At 39.7% G+C, this 14,523-nt stretch overlaps 1 long non-coding RNA gene across 1 annotated transcript; it reads left to right on the top strand.

Moving 5' to 3' along the window:
- Window positions 1–10,009: 10,009 nt before the first annotated feature.
- On the top strand, window positions 10,010–12,473 carry LOC138364089 (uncharacterized). The gene is made up of 3 exons (XR_011228285.1): window positions 10,010–10,150; window positions 11,846–11,955; window positions 12,419–12,473. It is a non-coding gene; the product is annotated as an uncharacterized lncRNA (long non-coding RNA).
- Window positions 12,474–14,523: the final 2,050 nt, after the last annotated feature.

Here is a 14,523-nt window from a genome sequence, read left to right as displayed (position 1 = left end):
GGCCAGATACAGGGTATCATCTGGGAGAGGAAATTCTTCAGGAGTCAGAGAAGGAAAAAGACTTGGGGGTTGATATCACGCCAGACCTGTCTCCTGCAGCACATATCAAGCGGATAACATCAGCGGCATATGCCAGTCTGGCCAACATACGAACGGCATTCAGAAACTTGTGTAAAGAATCATTCAGAACTTTGTATACCACATATGTCAGGCCAATCCTGGAGTATGCAGCCCCAGCATGGAGTCCATATCTAGTCAAGGATAAGACTAAACTGGAAAAGGTTCAAAGGTTTGCCACCAGACTAGTACCCGAGCTGAGAGGTATGAGCTACGAGGAGAGACTACGGGAATTAAACCTCACTTCGCTGGAAGACAGAAGAGTTAGGGGGGACATGATCACCACATTCAAGATTCTGAAGGGGATTGATAGGGTAGATAAAGACAGTCTATTTAACACAAGGGAAACACGCACAAGGGGACACAGGTGGAAACTGAGTGCCCAAATGAGCCACAGAGATATTAGAAAGAACTTTTTTAGTGTCAGAGTGGTTGACAAATGGAATGCATTAGGGGGTGATGTGGTGGAGGCTGACTCCATACACAGTTTCAAATGTAGATATGACAGAGCCCGATAGGCTCAGGAATCTGTACACCTGTTGATTGACGGTTGAGAGGCGGGACCAAAGAGCCAGAGCTCAACCCCCGCAAACACAACTAGGTGAGTACAACTAGGTGAGTACACACACACACACACAAAGGGCATGGAGGAACTTCCGTAATAACAGAACACCAGAAAGTAGAGAGAGATACCAGAGAACCAGGAACGAGTATGTTAGTGTGAGAAGAGCAGCTGAGAAAAGGTATGAAATTGATATAGCTAATAAAGCCAAGACCGAACCAAAGCTACTACACAGTCACATCAGGAGGAAGACAACAGTGAAGGAACAGGTGATGAAACTTAGGGTGGGCGAGGGCAGGTACACAGAGAATGACAAAGAGGTGTGTGAAGAACTCAACAAAAGGTTCCAAGAGGTCTTTACAATAGAACAGGGAGAAGTCACGGCGCTAGGAGAGGTGGCAGCAAACCAGGTGACCTTGGAAAGGTTCGAAATTACAAGAGATGAGGTCAAGAAGCACCTATTGGAGCTGGATGTGAGAAAAGCTGTTGGGCCGGATGGAATCTCACCATGGGTATTGAAAGAGTGTGCAGGAGCACTTTGCTTGCCACTCTCCATAGTGTATAGTAGGTCACTGGAAACGGGAGACCTACCAGAAGTATGGAAGACTGCTAATGTAGTACCAATATTTAAAAAGGGTGACAGACAAGAGGCACTGAACTACAGGCCAGTGTCCTTAACTTGTATACCATGCAAGGTGATGGAGAAGATTGTGAGAAAAAACCTAGTAACACATCTGGAGAGAAGAGACTTCGTGACAACCCATCAACATGGGTTCAGGGAGGGTAAATCTTGCCTTACAGGCGTGATAGAATTCTATGATCAGGTGACAAAGATTAAGCAAGAAAGAGAAGGATGGGCGGACTGCATTTTTTTGGACTGTCGGAAAGTCTTTGACACAGTACCCCATAAAAGGTTGATGCATAAGCTGGAGAAACAGGCAGGAGTAACTGGTAGGGCGCTCCAGTGGATAAGGGAGTACCTAAGCAATAGAAAGCAGAGAGTTATAGTGAGGGGTGAGACCTCAGAATGGCGTGAAGTCACTAGTGGAGTCCCACAGGGCTCTGTGCTTGGACCTATCCTGTTTCTGATATACGTTAATGATCTCCCAGAGGGTATAGACTCATTCCTCTCAATGTTTGCTGACGACGCCAAAATTATGAGAAGGATTAAGACAAAGGAGGACAGCTTGAGGCTTCAAGAAGACCTGGACAAGCTGCAGGAATGGTCGAACAAATGGATGTTAGAGTTTAACCCAAGCAAATGTAATGTATTGAAGATAGGGGTAGGAAGCAGGAGACCAGATACAAGGTATTACTTGGGAGATGAAATACTTCAAGAGTCAGAGAGAGAGAGAAAGACCTGGGGGTTGATATCACGCCAGACCTGTCCCCTGAAGCTCATATCAAGAGGATAACATCAGCAGCATATGCCAGGTTGGCTAACATAAGAACGGCCTTTAGAAACTTGTGTAAGGAATCTTTCAGAACATTATATACCACATATGTCAGACCAATCCTGGAGTATGCGGCTCCAGCATGGAGTCCATATCTAGTCAAGCATAAGACTAAACTGGAAAAGGTTCAAAGGTTTGCCACCAGACTAGTACCCGAGCTGAGAGGTATGAGCTACGAAGAGAGACTACGGGAATTGAACCTCACTTCGTTGGAAGACAGAAAAGATGAAAAGATGAAAAGCACATGGAATACCATCTCTAACATCCTGGGAACTAAACAACACTCCCACAACCAGATAACACTCTCTAAGGATGGCCTTACACTGTCATCTGACTTAGAAATGGCGAATGAATTTAATAGCTTCTTTTCATCGATTGGTGCTAACCTTGCAAGTAAAATCCCAGACTCAGACACACATCAACACATATCTCTCAGGCAGCTATCCAAACTCTCTTCTCTCACCAGTCAGCCCGTCAGATGTTGTGTCCATCATACACTCACTAAAAACCAAAGCTGGGAACATCAGTGAAATCCCATCCATTGTATACAAGAGCGCCTCCCATGCCCTTGCGCCACCTATAGCTCTGCTGTTCAACAAATCCCTTGAGTGTCATACCTTCCCTGATATCCTTAAAAACGCAAGAGTAACGCCAGTTCATAAAGGAGGTAATCTGGCAGACATAAACAACTATAGACCAATATCGAACCTACCCATACTATCAAAAATATTTGAAAAAATTATCTACAAACAGCTCTACTCCTATCTCGTAAAATTCGACATTCTTAGCCCCTGTCAGTTTGGATTCCACTCTCAAAAGAGTACCAACGATGCAATTATTAGTCTCCTTGATATAATTTACTCAGCTCTTGACAAAAATGAGTTTCCAATTGGACTCTTCATTGACCTGAGAAAGGCCTTTGATACGGTTAATCACGACTACCTCTTAAGTAAACTCCATCATTATGGAATCCGAGGCCATGCACTGGACTATATCCAATCCTATCTTAGTGATAGACACCAATGTGTAGCCATCAATAATATAATCTCTCCCATTCTACCAATAACTGTTGGAGTGCCACAGGGCAGCATCTTGGGACCTCTTCTTTTTCTTATATACATTAATGATCTGCCTAATGTCTCTAACATTCTGAAACCTATTTTGTTTGCTGATGATACTACCCTCATCTACTCCAACCCCAACCCACATACACTAAATAATGTTGTTAATAATGAACTAAAAAAAGTCCACTTATGGATATCAACCAACAAACTAACACTTAACATAGAAAAGACCTACTACATCCTATTTGGAAGCAAATCTACAAATGCAATTCAGCTTCAGATTGACAATGTAAACATTAGCAATAAAAATGATGGAAAGTTTCTTGGCATATTCCTAGACAAGATACTCAACTTCAGTACCCACATACAACACATAACTAAGAAAGTCTCTAAAACAGTTGGAATACTCTCCAAAATCAGATATTATGTTCCTAACTCTGCTCTCATCTCTCTATATTATGCACTAATCTATCCCTATCTCAACTATGGTATCTGTGCATGGGGTTCAACCACTGCAAACCACCTCAAGTCCATCATCACCCAGCAAAAATCTGCTATCAGAATAATATCAAATTCTGCTTTCAGACAACACACAGCCCCCTTGTTTAACTCCCTAAACATGCTAAACATAATCTCACTCCACAAATTCTCTTGTGTCAACTACATTTACAAAACCCTGTTCTTAAATGCAAATCCTTGTCTGAAACTCTTCTTGGACAGAAGTAATAGGACCCATTATCACCACACCAGAAATAAATATCTCTTTGATATCCCCAGAGTTAAACTTAATCTGTGTAAACACTCTATGCAAATAAAGGGACCCAGTTTATGGAACTCACTCCCTACTGAACTGAAAAGCTGTCCAACTTTTACACCATTCAAAATCAATACTAAAAAGTACCTAATTTCATCTTCATAGTTTTTCACTTTTTGCCTTAAAATTGCACTGTATCAATTGCTACCAAATCTCCCAACCTTTATGTTTCCAATTTGAACATCTTTACAATTGTGATCATTGCTGTTTTCTTATATGTGCTGCCAATCTGTTGTATGGTGTTTATAAATCTTGTTTATATGTATCTTTTGCTACCCAGTCTCCCAATCTTTATGTACCCAATCTGAACATCTTTACCATTGTGATCATTGCTGTCTTATATGTGCTGTCAATCTGCTGTATGGTGTCTATTAACCTTGTTTAAATTACTAATCAAGCTGTCAATGTAATCAATCAGAGCTTTAATATAACAATGTGCTTTAATATACTTACTTAGCTCTCTCATCTCATTTTTCTCTTGCAATGTATCTTATCATTTATCAATTCTGGTTGAAATTACCTACTTAAAATTATCTGCTAGATTAAGGAACTGCCCGAAACGCTGCGCGTACTAGTGGCTTTACAAGAATGTAAATACTGTACTATCCAATGTATTCTCACAAACCCAATGTACCTTCTTGTATTATATATAAATAAATAAATAAATAAATGAATAGAAGAGTTAGGGGGGACATGATCACCACATTCAAGATTCTCAAGGGAATCGACAGGGTTGATAAAGACAGGCTATTTAACACAAGGGGCACACGCAGTAGGGGACACAGGTGGAAACTGAGTGCCCAAATGAGCCACAGAGATATTAGAAAGAACTTTTTTAGTGTCAGAGTGGTTGACAAATGGAATGCATTAGGAAGCAATGTGGAGGAGGCTGACTCCATACACAGTTTCAAGTGTAGATATGATAGAGCCCAATAGGCTCAGGAACCTGTACACCTGTTGATTGACGGTTGAGAGGCGGGACCAAAGAGCCAGAGCTCAACCCCCGCAAGCACAACTAGATGAGTACAACTAGGTGAGTACCTGCAACAGATCTTGAAACAACAACTGAATTTAATAGCTTCTTTTCATCGATTTGTGCTAACCTTGCCCGAAAAATCCCAGAGACTCAGACATATTTATTTATTTATTTATATATATACAAGAAGGTACATTGCGTTTATGAGAATACATTGGATAGTACAGTATTTACATTCTTGTAAAGCCACTAGTACGCACAGCGTTTCGGGCAGGTCCTTAATCTAGCAAATAATTTTAAGTAGGTAATTTCAATCAGAATTGATAAATGATAAAGATACATTACAAGAGAAAAATGAGATGAGAGAGATAAATAGGTATATTAAAGCACATTGTTATATTAAAGCTCTGATTGATTACATTGACAGCTTGATTAGTAATTTAAACAAGGTTAATAGACACCATACAGCAGATTGACAGCACATATAAGACAGCAATGATCACAATGGTAAAGATGTTCAGATTGGGTACATAAGGATTGGGAGACTGGGTAACAAAAGATACTGACAAACAAGATTTATAAACACCATACAACAGATTGGCAGCACATATAAGAAAACAGCAATGATCACAATGGAAAAGATGTTCAAATTGGGAACATAAATGTTGGGAGATTTGGTAGCAATTGATACAGTGCAATTTTAAGGCAAAAAGTGAAAAACTATGAAGATGAAATTAGGTACTTTTTAGTATTGATTTTGAATGATGTAAAAGTTGGACAGCTTTTCAATTCAGTAGGGAGTGAGTTCCATAAACTGGGTCCCTTTATTTGCATAGTGTTTACACAGATTAAGTTTAACTCTGGGGATATCAAAGAGTTACCACATATCTTTCAGGCAGCTATCCAAACTCTCTTCTCTCTCCGGTCAGCCCTACAGATGTTGTGTCCATCATTCACTCGCTAAAAATGGTCAGCTTTCAGCCTCTGATTCTGCTATTGAGTTCAATAGGTTCTTCTCTTCCATTGGTTCATCCCTTGCAAATGATATTCCATCTTCCAGTACTGACATTAAGGACTATCTTACAAGTAACTATCCACAGTCTCTGTACCTAAAGCCTATTAATTCCACTGACGTCAATGAGATAATCCTTTCCCTTAAAACCAAGTCTGGTGCCCTTGAGGAGATACCAACTTTAATTTACAAGAAAGCCTCCAGATCTTTAGCCCCTGCTATTGCTTTGCTCTTCAACAAGTCACTTGAACTCCAAACCTTTCCAGATATTCTAAAAAAAGCGAGAGTAACGCCTGTCCACAAATGTGGTAATCTCACAGATGTTAACAACTACAGACCTATATCAATCCTGCCAAACTTGTCAAAAAAATTTTAAAAACTAATCTATAAGCAGCTTTACTCATATCTAGCCAAACTCAATATACTTAGCCCTTGCCAATATGGCTTCAGACCCAAAAAAAAGCACTAACGATGCACTTATTAGTATGCTTAACTCGATTCATACAGCTCTTGATAAAAATGAGTTCCCTGTTGGGTTATTTGTGGACCTGCGTAAAGCTTTTGACACTGTCAACCACCAAAACCTTCTTCTTAAATTACATCATTATGGAGTCAGACGACACTCCCTGCAATACCTCAAATCCTACCTTACTGACAGGCTCCAATATGTTTCTGTGAATAATACAATTTCTCCCACCCTACCCATCAACATTGGTGTTCCTCAGGGCAGCATACTTGGCCCTCTCCTCTTTCTCATCTACATTAATGACCTTCCAAATGCCTCCCAACACCTCAAACCAATTCTATTTGCTGACGACACAACCTTCATTTACTCCAGTCCTGACCCCCTTGCTCTAAATGCCACAGTAAATACTGAGCTAAATAAAGTCCATCTGTGGCTAACTGCCAACAAACTCACCCTTAACATTGACAAAACTCTCTATATTCTGTTTGGCAATAAATCCTCTAATCAAATAAATCTCAAAATAAACAATACCCAAATTTGTAACAAATTAGATGGCAAATTCCTTGGCATTCTCATTGACCACAAGCTGAATTTTGAATTAAAAAACATTCTAAATATATCAAAAAAAGTTTCAAAAACTGTGGGCATTCTTTCTAAGATCAGATATTATGTACCACGCCCTGCCCTGGTGACTCTCTATTACTAACTTATCTATCCATATCTCAACTATGGTATTTGTGCTTGGGGCTCTACTACCCAAAATCACTTACGTCCTCTAATTACTCAGCACAAAGCTGCTATTAGGACAATATCCAATTCTGGCCCCAGACATCACTCGGTACCCCTACTCAAATCTCTGAATATGTTAGACATTGTCACTGCACATTCTCTCATGTGTATTATACATATATAAAACGCTAAACTATAATGCCAATCCTGATCTCAAAAGATTCATAGAAGGTTGTAACAGAACCCATGAGCACCACACCAGAAATAAATACAGTTTTGATATTCCTAGAGTACGACTTAATCAAACTAGAAATGCTCTACAAATCAAGGGGTCCAGAATGTGGAATGACCTTCCCAACCATGTTAAAGACTGTACCTCTCTCAACCAGTTTAAGATAAAAACGAAGCTATACCTAATAAATCCCCTGTAACCTACCTTTCCCTTCTATTGTTAACCAATGTCTGTTTTTTTTTAAAGAGCGCTGTTTGTCGACATAATTGTATTTGTGCTGCTTTTTCAGCTATGTTTTTATTTCTTGTTTTCATTCTACTCATTATGCTCAATTAGTATTAAGCTTGTCATTTAAGTTTATCATGCCCGAAACGCTTTGCGTAATAGTGGTTTTAGGCATTGTATGTACTAGCTCTACCTATAACTAGTCAACCAATCTTTGTAAAAATTTATTGTATGTATGTACCTTACCTAAATAAACATTTTATTTTATTTTATTTTTTAAAAAACCAAAGCTGGGAACATTAGTGAAATACCATCGATGGTATACAGGAGTGCCCCCCATGCCCTTGCACCACCCATAGCATTGCTGTTCAATAAATCCCTAGTGTGTCATACCTTCCCTAATATCCTTAAAAAAGCAAGAGTAACGCCAGTTCATAAAGGAGGTAACACGGCAGACATAAATAATTAGACTCATATCAAATCTACCTATATTATCAAAAAAATTTTTTTTTTTTTTTTTACAAACAGCTCTACTCCCTTATAAAATTCAATATACTAAGTCCTTGTCAGTTTGGCTTCCGCTCCCATAAGAGTACCAATGATGGTATTGTTAGTCTGCTTGACTTAATCTTCTCAGCCCTCGACAAAAGTGAGTTTCCAATTGGACTCTTCATTGACCTGAGAAAGGCTTTTGATACTGTTAACCATAACTACCTCTTACTTAAACTCCACCAATATGGAATCCGTGGCCTTGCCCTGAACTATATCCGATCCTATCTTAGTAACAGACACTAATATGTAGCCATCAATGATATAACCTCTCCCACTCTACTAATAACTGTATGGGTGCCACAGGGCAGCATCCTAGGACCCTCCTGTTTCTTATATACATCAATGATCTCCCTAATGTCTCTAACATACTTAAACCTATATTGTTTGCTGATGATACTACTCATCTACTCTGACCCCAACCCACTCATGTTAAATAAGGTTGTAAACAATTAATTAAAAAAAGTCTACTTTTGGATGTCAACCAACAAACTCACACTAAACATAGAAAAGACCTACTACATCTTATTTGGAAGCAAATCAACAAATGCAATTCAGCTTCAGATAGATAATGTAAACATTAGCAATAAAAATGATGGAAAGTTCCTTGGCCTGTACTTAGACAAGAGACTCAACTTCAGCACCCATATACAACACATAACTAAAAAGGTTTCTAAAACAATTGGTATACTCTCTAAGATCAGATATTATGTACCCTACTCTGCTCTCCTCTCACTCTATTATGCACTTATCTATCTCTATCTTACTTATGGTAGCTGTGCTTGGGGTTCAACCTCTGCAAACTACCTCAGGCCCATCATCATCCAGCAAAAATCTGCTATCAGGACAATAACTAACTCTACCTTCAGACAACACACAGCTCCTCTGTTTAAATCCCTAAACATGCTAAACATAAATTCAGTTCACACATTCTCCTGTGTAAATTACGTTTATAAAACCCTTTTTCTAAGTGCAAACCCTGTTCTGAAACTCTTCCTGGACAGATGTAATAGAACACATGCCCACCACACCAGACATAAATATCTTTTTGATATCCTCAGAGTCAAACTTAATCTATGTAAACACTCTATGTAAATAAAGGGACCTAGTCTATGGAACTTACTCCCTAATGATTTGAAAAGCTGTCCAACTTTTGCCATATTCAAAAATAAAACCAAAAAGTACCTAATTTCATCTTCATAGTTTTCTACCATGGGCTTTATCTTCACACTGTATCTAGTGCTACTCAATCCCCCAATATTTGTACCTAAGCCATATTACTTTAACATTGTAATCTTAGATATCATTTGATATCATGGTTGTTGTATTGAGTGCATTTTCTACTGCATTATTCCTTGAAACTTTTCCTCGAAATGATCCTCATATTGTGCTTCAGTGAACCAATGTATAACCCTGAAATGCTATTCTCATGTATCTAGTAATCCTTGTTTCTTTATTGTGTATTATTCTGATCTGCTTTTGTGTCAATATTTCTTCAAATTACCTGTAAACATTTTTGTTGATTTTACTGTAATTATTTTACTTAAAATTATCTGTACCTGTAAAGAAAAGCTATAAAATACCTGGTAACATTTTTTATCAATTTTACTGTTAATTTATCAAAGAAATAAAAAACTGTTAGTTTAAAGACTTACCCGAAACGCTATGGGTGCTAGTGGCTTTACAAGAATGTTAATTCAACTTATTTTCTATATTCTCTGTTAACCTCCATTGTAACTTATTGTAAAAAAAATAAATAAAAATAAAATAATAATAAATAAGAAAACTATTTATGATGGGTTCAAGCGACGATTGAGTAGTGCGCAAAGCGTCCCTCACCTGTGACGTCACAGCGTCATCCGCCGCCAGGAACATCAACAAAGCGGTCAGTTTGTGGTCCGTGCAGTCAGCAAGAAGACAAACGCTTCATGCAATCACGCAAATATTATCGTAAGTAAACACTTATATTTTATAATATTATTAGATTTTGGTGCTGGCTATAGTGCTGGTGTATTAAGAGGTGAGGAGCAGTGGTGGTGTATTGAGAGGTGAGGGGCAGTGGTGGTGTATTGAGAGGTGAGGGGCAGTGGTGGTGTATTGAGAGGTGAGGGGCAGTGGTGGTGTATTGAGAGGTGAGGGGCAGTGGTAGTGTATTGAGAGGTGAGGGGCAGTGGTGGTGTATTGAGAGGTGAGGGGCAGTGGTGGTGTATTGAGAGGTGAGGGGCAGTGGTGGTGTATTGAGAGGTGAGGGGCAGTGGTGGTGTATTGAGAGGTGAGGGGCAGTGGTAGTGTATTGAGAGGTGAGGGGCAGTGGTGGTGTATTGAGAGGTGAGGGGCAGTGGTGGTGTATTGAGAGGTGAGGGGCAGTGGTGGTGTATTGAGAGGTGAGGGGCAGTGGTGGTGTATTGAGAGGTGAGGGGCAGTGGTGGTGTATTGAGAGGCGAGGGGCAGTGGTGGTGTATTGAGAGGTGAGGGGCAGTGGTGATGTATTGAGAGGCGAGGGGCAGTGGTGGTGTATTGAGAGGCGAGGGGCAGTGGTGGTGTATTAAGAGGTGAGGGGCAGTGGTGGTGTATTAAGAGGTGAGGGGCAGTGGTGGTGTATTGAGAGGTGAGGGGCAGTGGTGGTGTATTGAGAGGCGAGGGGCAGTGGTGGTGTATTGAGAGGCGAGGGGCAGTGGTGGTGTATTAAGAGGTGAGGGGCAGTGGTGGTGTATTGAGAGGTGAGGGGCAGTGGTGATGTATTGAGAGGCGAGGGGCAGTGGTGGTGTATTGAGAGGTGAGGGGCAGTGGTGATGTATTGAGAGGCGAGGGGCAGTGGTGGTGTATTGAGAGGCGAGGGGCAGTGGTGGTGTATTAAGAGGTGAGGGGCAGTGGTGGTGTATTGAGAGGCGAGGGCCAGTGGTGGTGTATTGAGAGGTGAGGGGCAGTGGTGGTGTATTGAGAGGTGAGGGGCAGTGGTGGTGTATTGAGAGGCGAGGGCCAGTGGTGGTGTATTGAGAGGTGAGGGGCAGTGGTGGTGTATTGAGAGGTGAGGGGCAGTGGTGGTGTATTGAGAGGCGAGGGCCAGTGGTGGTGTATTGAGAGGTGAGGGGCAGTGGTGGTGTATTGAGAGGTGAGGGGCAGTGGTGATGTATTGAGAGGTGAGGGGCAGTGGTGGTGTATTGAGAGGCGAGGGCCAGTGGTGGTGTATTGAGAGGTGAGGGGCAGTGGTGGTGTATTGAGAGGTGAGGGGCAGTGGTGGTGTATTGAGAGGCGAGGGGCAGTGGTGGTGTATTGAGAGGTGAGGGGCAGTGGTGGTGTATTGAGAGGTGAGGGGCAGTGGTGATGTATTGAGAGGTGAGGGGCAGTGGTGATGTATTGAGAGGCGAAGGCCAGTGCTGGTGTATTGAGAGGAGAGGTACTGTGCTGCACATACAGTATATAAAAACAGCATAATATTTTAATCACAAGCAGGGTTTCCTAATGGTTCCTTGAGACTTATGTGCAAAGTACTTAACCCAGTTATAAGTTCCAAATCATGTGTGTCGTATTATTAAACATCACTTTAGAAAGCTGATTTATGTTATTTCTTAGTGTTCACTACTACTAGGTAATGATAAATATATATCTCTCTGATATATTATTAATTATATTCAGCTATTGCAGATGATTTTGATGCTGCAAACCGGAGATGCATAGCTGCGGAAGACACGTCTGAAGTGGAAACTTAAAACGAAGCTTCAGATATGAAGCAAAGAATGCCAAGAATAACAAATGTAAGCATTGAAAACCTAGTTCAGTAATGAAAAAATTTCACAAAATTGACATACTGTGCATTATTTCATCTCATTGTCAATCATATTTAATGATTTTTTTTATGGAGTAATCTTTGCTTTGTTGATAGTGCTCGTTGTGTGTCTGCAGGTGCATTCATTGTGTGTATGATGCCAGGTGTTAAAGTATTATTTCTTACTCGTTCATGCTCTCATTTAGACGTTTGGGTTCGATGAGGTTCAGTCTTGTGACTGGTGTGTGGCACGTTTCTGTTGAAATGTAGTCTTTTCGAGACTACATTTCAAATATTACCTAACATATATGGCTACTCCCTCTCCTTGTCTAATATATCTATCTGTGTGAAATAGATTAAATCCATTTATTTGATATTCATCTAATAGTTCTCTATTTTCTACATTCATCCATGTTTTGGTAAGTGCAATAATATGTATTGTTTCATTGCAGATAAGAGATTCCAGATCGTTCCAGATTTCCAAAGTACTGAAACACACACCATACAGGCTTGGTGGATCTCGGTGCAAGGTAAAATAATTTATTTACTTGTACAGTATATATTTTTAGCTAATTATCAGTATATAAAACCACAGTACTTAATTTTATCAGTGTCAAAGACACAATTACATCTTACTCATAAATACCATTATATACCTCACTTGTGGTAACATATACACACATTAAGTGTATTATGTAGCATTATCTGTAATCAACTGATTTTCAGAGCTGCTCATTACAAAATATTCTTTTAAAAAGTGTTTCTTAACAATAGGAGCATTTCATTACAATATATCCATAATCAACTACAGTATCCACTCAATTTAACGGCCTATATGGCGCTGTACCCTAGTCGTTATTTCCGAAGTCAAGTCGGGTCGGGTAATTTTTCAAGTACAGTAACATTCAGGTAGGATATATTTTATACTGTATAACTAAAATTAAATAAAGTTCATTGTGTAATTGCATTCCAATTTAGTGCCACACCGACGATTAAGCCAGTTGTTGGCTGCTGCATGGATGATGTGTGAACACGGTCTGATCAAGCCCAGATGGGTGGGAAAAAATTGATTCATTCCTTTGTATTGCAAAATATTTCATGTATCAATCAGCAAGTTAATATTTTCTCAATAATATTTTAGAGATGTGTTTTGATTTACCCTGAACAGTGCAGGTAATGTATTTTTAATGTTACAACACAGGCTGTGGCGGCCATGCCATAACAATGGCGATCGAGCCTTGTCACTTAGAGCTAGCCAAGACGAAATATTTTGAGCTCACCTATTCTCTGCTGACGATAGAACATACATTTGCAGAGACTAATATGTAGCTTTTGTTGAAAAAAACAATTAATATCTTGTAATACTATAATAAAATTGGTAAATTGGCTTACTTTTAATGAAGCTGAAGATTACGAAGCTGTGAAGATTACGTCATCCTCTGCAGCGCTTGTTTTATATTGTTTATATTGTATACAGGGTACATACTGTATGTACACTTATTTTCAGGCATATTTTAATAGAGTATCCTTCTGTTTCTTGATGTCACTTACTGTACTTTTCCCGATGTTAAACTCTGCTGCTGCTCGTGCATGAGAATATCCTTTATCAAGTTTCTTAATTAACTCCAGCTTTTGTGCAACCGTCAGGCGCTTCCTTTGGGTAACTTTTGGCATTTGTAAATTAAAAAGAAGATCACAATTACAGTACAGTAATATCCTTCGCAATTTTTTTTTTTTTTTTTTTTATGAGATATATACAAGAGTTGTTACATTCTTGTACAGCCACTAGTACGCGTAGCGTTTCGGGCAAGTCCTTAATCCTATGGTCCCTGGAATACGATCCCCTGCCGCGAAGAATCGTTTTTTCATCCAAATACACATTTTACTGTTGCGTTAAACAGAGGCTACAGTTATGGAATTGCGCCCAGTAAATCCTCCCCGGCCAGGATACGAACCCATGACATAGCGCTCGCGGAACGCCAGGCGAGTGTCTTACCACTACACCACGGAGACTGACAATTGAAGCTAGCGCGCGAGTTCACAGTAAACAATGGGAACACATGGCCCGGCGGAGTACATTCTAGGTCCGTGGTAAAAAAAATACCTAGTGCCTATACTATAAAAGGTATTTAATAAAAACAACAAAGACTTTTGCTTAATAAAAACTGTTTCAAAATATTTTATTAATAATAATTTACAATTTTCTTCATTAAAGTGAATCATTTTAAAGAAAATTAAGATTGTAATATATGACTCTGGCCTATACTATAAAAGGTATTTAATAAAAAAAACAAAGGACTTTTGCTTATAAAAAACGTTTCAAAATATTTTATTAATAATAATTTACAATTTTCTTCATTAAAGTGAATCATTTTGAAAGAAAATTAAGATGTAATATATGACTCTGGACGATCCTGGTCGGCTGGGCCTGGTCGCCATGTGAGGGGACGCTGATGCCACCAACAAACCCAAACCGACCGTCGGTATATCGACCGCAGACCGGTATAGCAGGCTCCAGATACCAGTCTCCCAAACCGGTCGTTAATACAGCAGATCG

The sequence above is a fragment of the Procambarus clarkii genome, chromosome 12 (genome assembly GCF_040958095.1).
Source record: "Procambarus clarkii isolate CNS0578487 chromosome 12, FALCON_Pclarkii_2.0, whole genome shotgun sequence".
Classification (NCBI taxonomy): Eukaryota; Metazoa; Arthropoda; class Malacostraca; order Decapoda; family Cambaridae; genus Procambarus; species Procambarus clarkii.
This window is presented reverse-complemented; position numbering and strand designations above follow the sequence as displayed.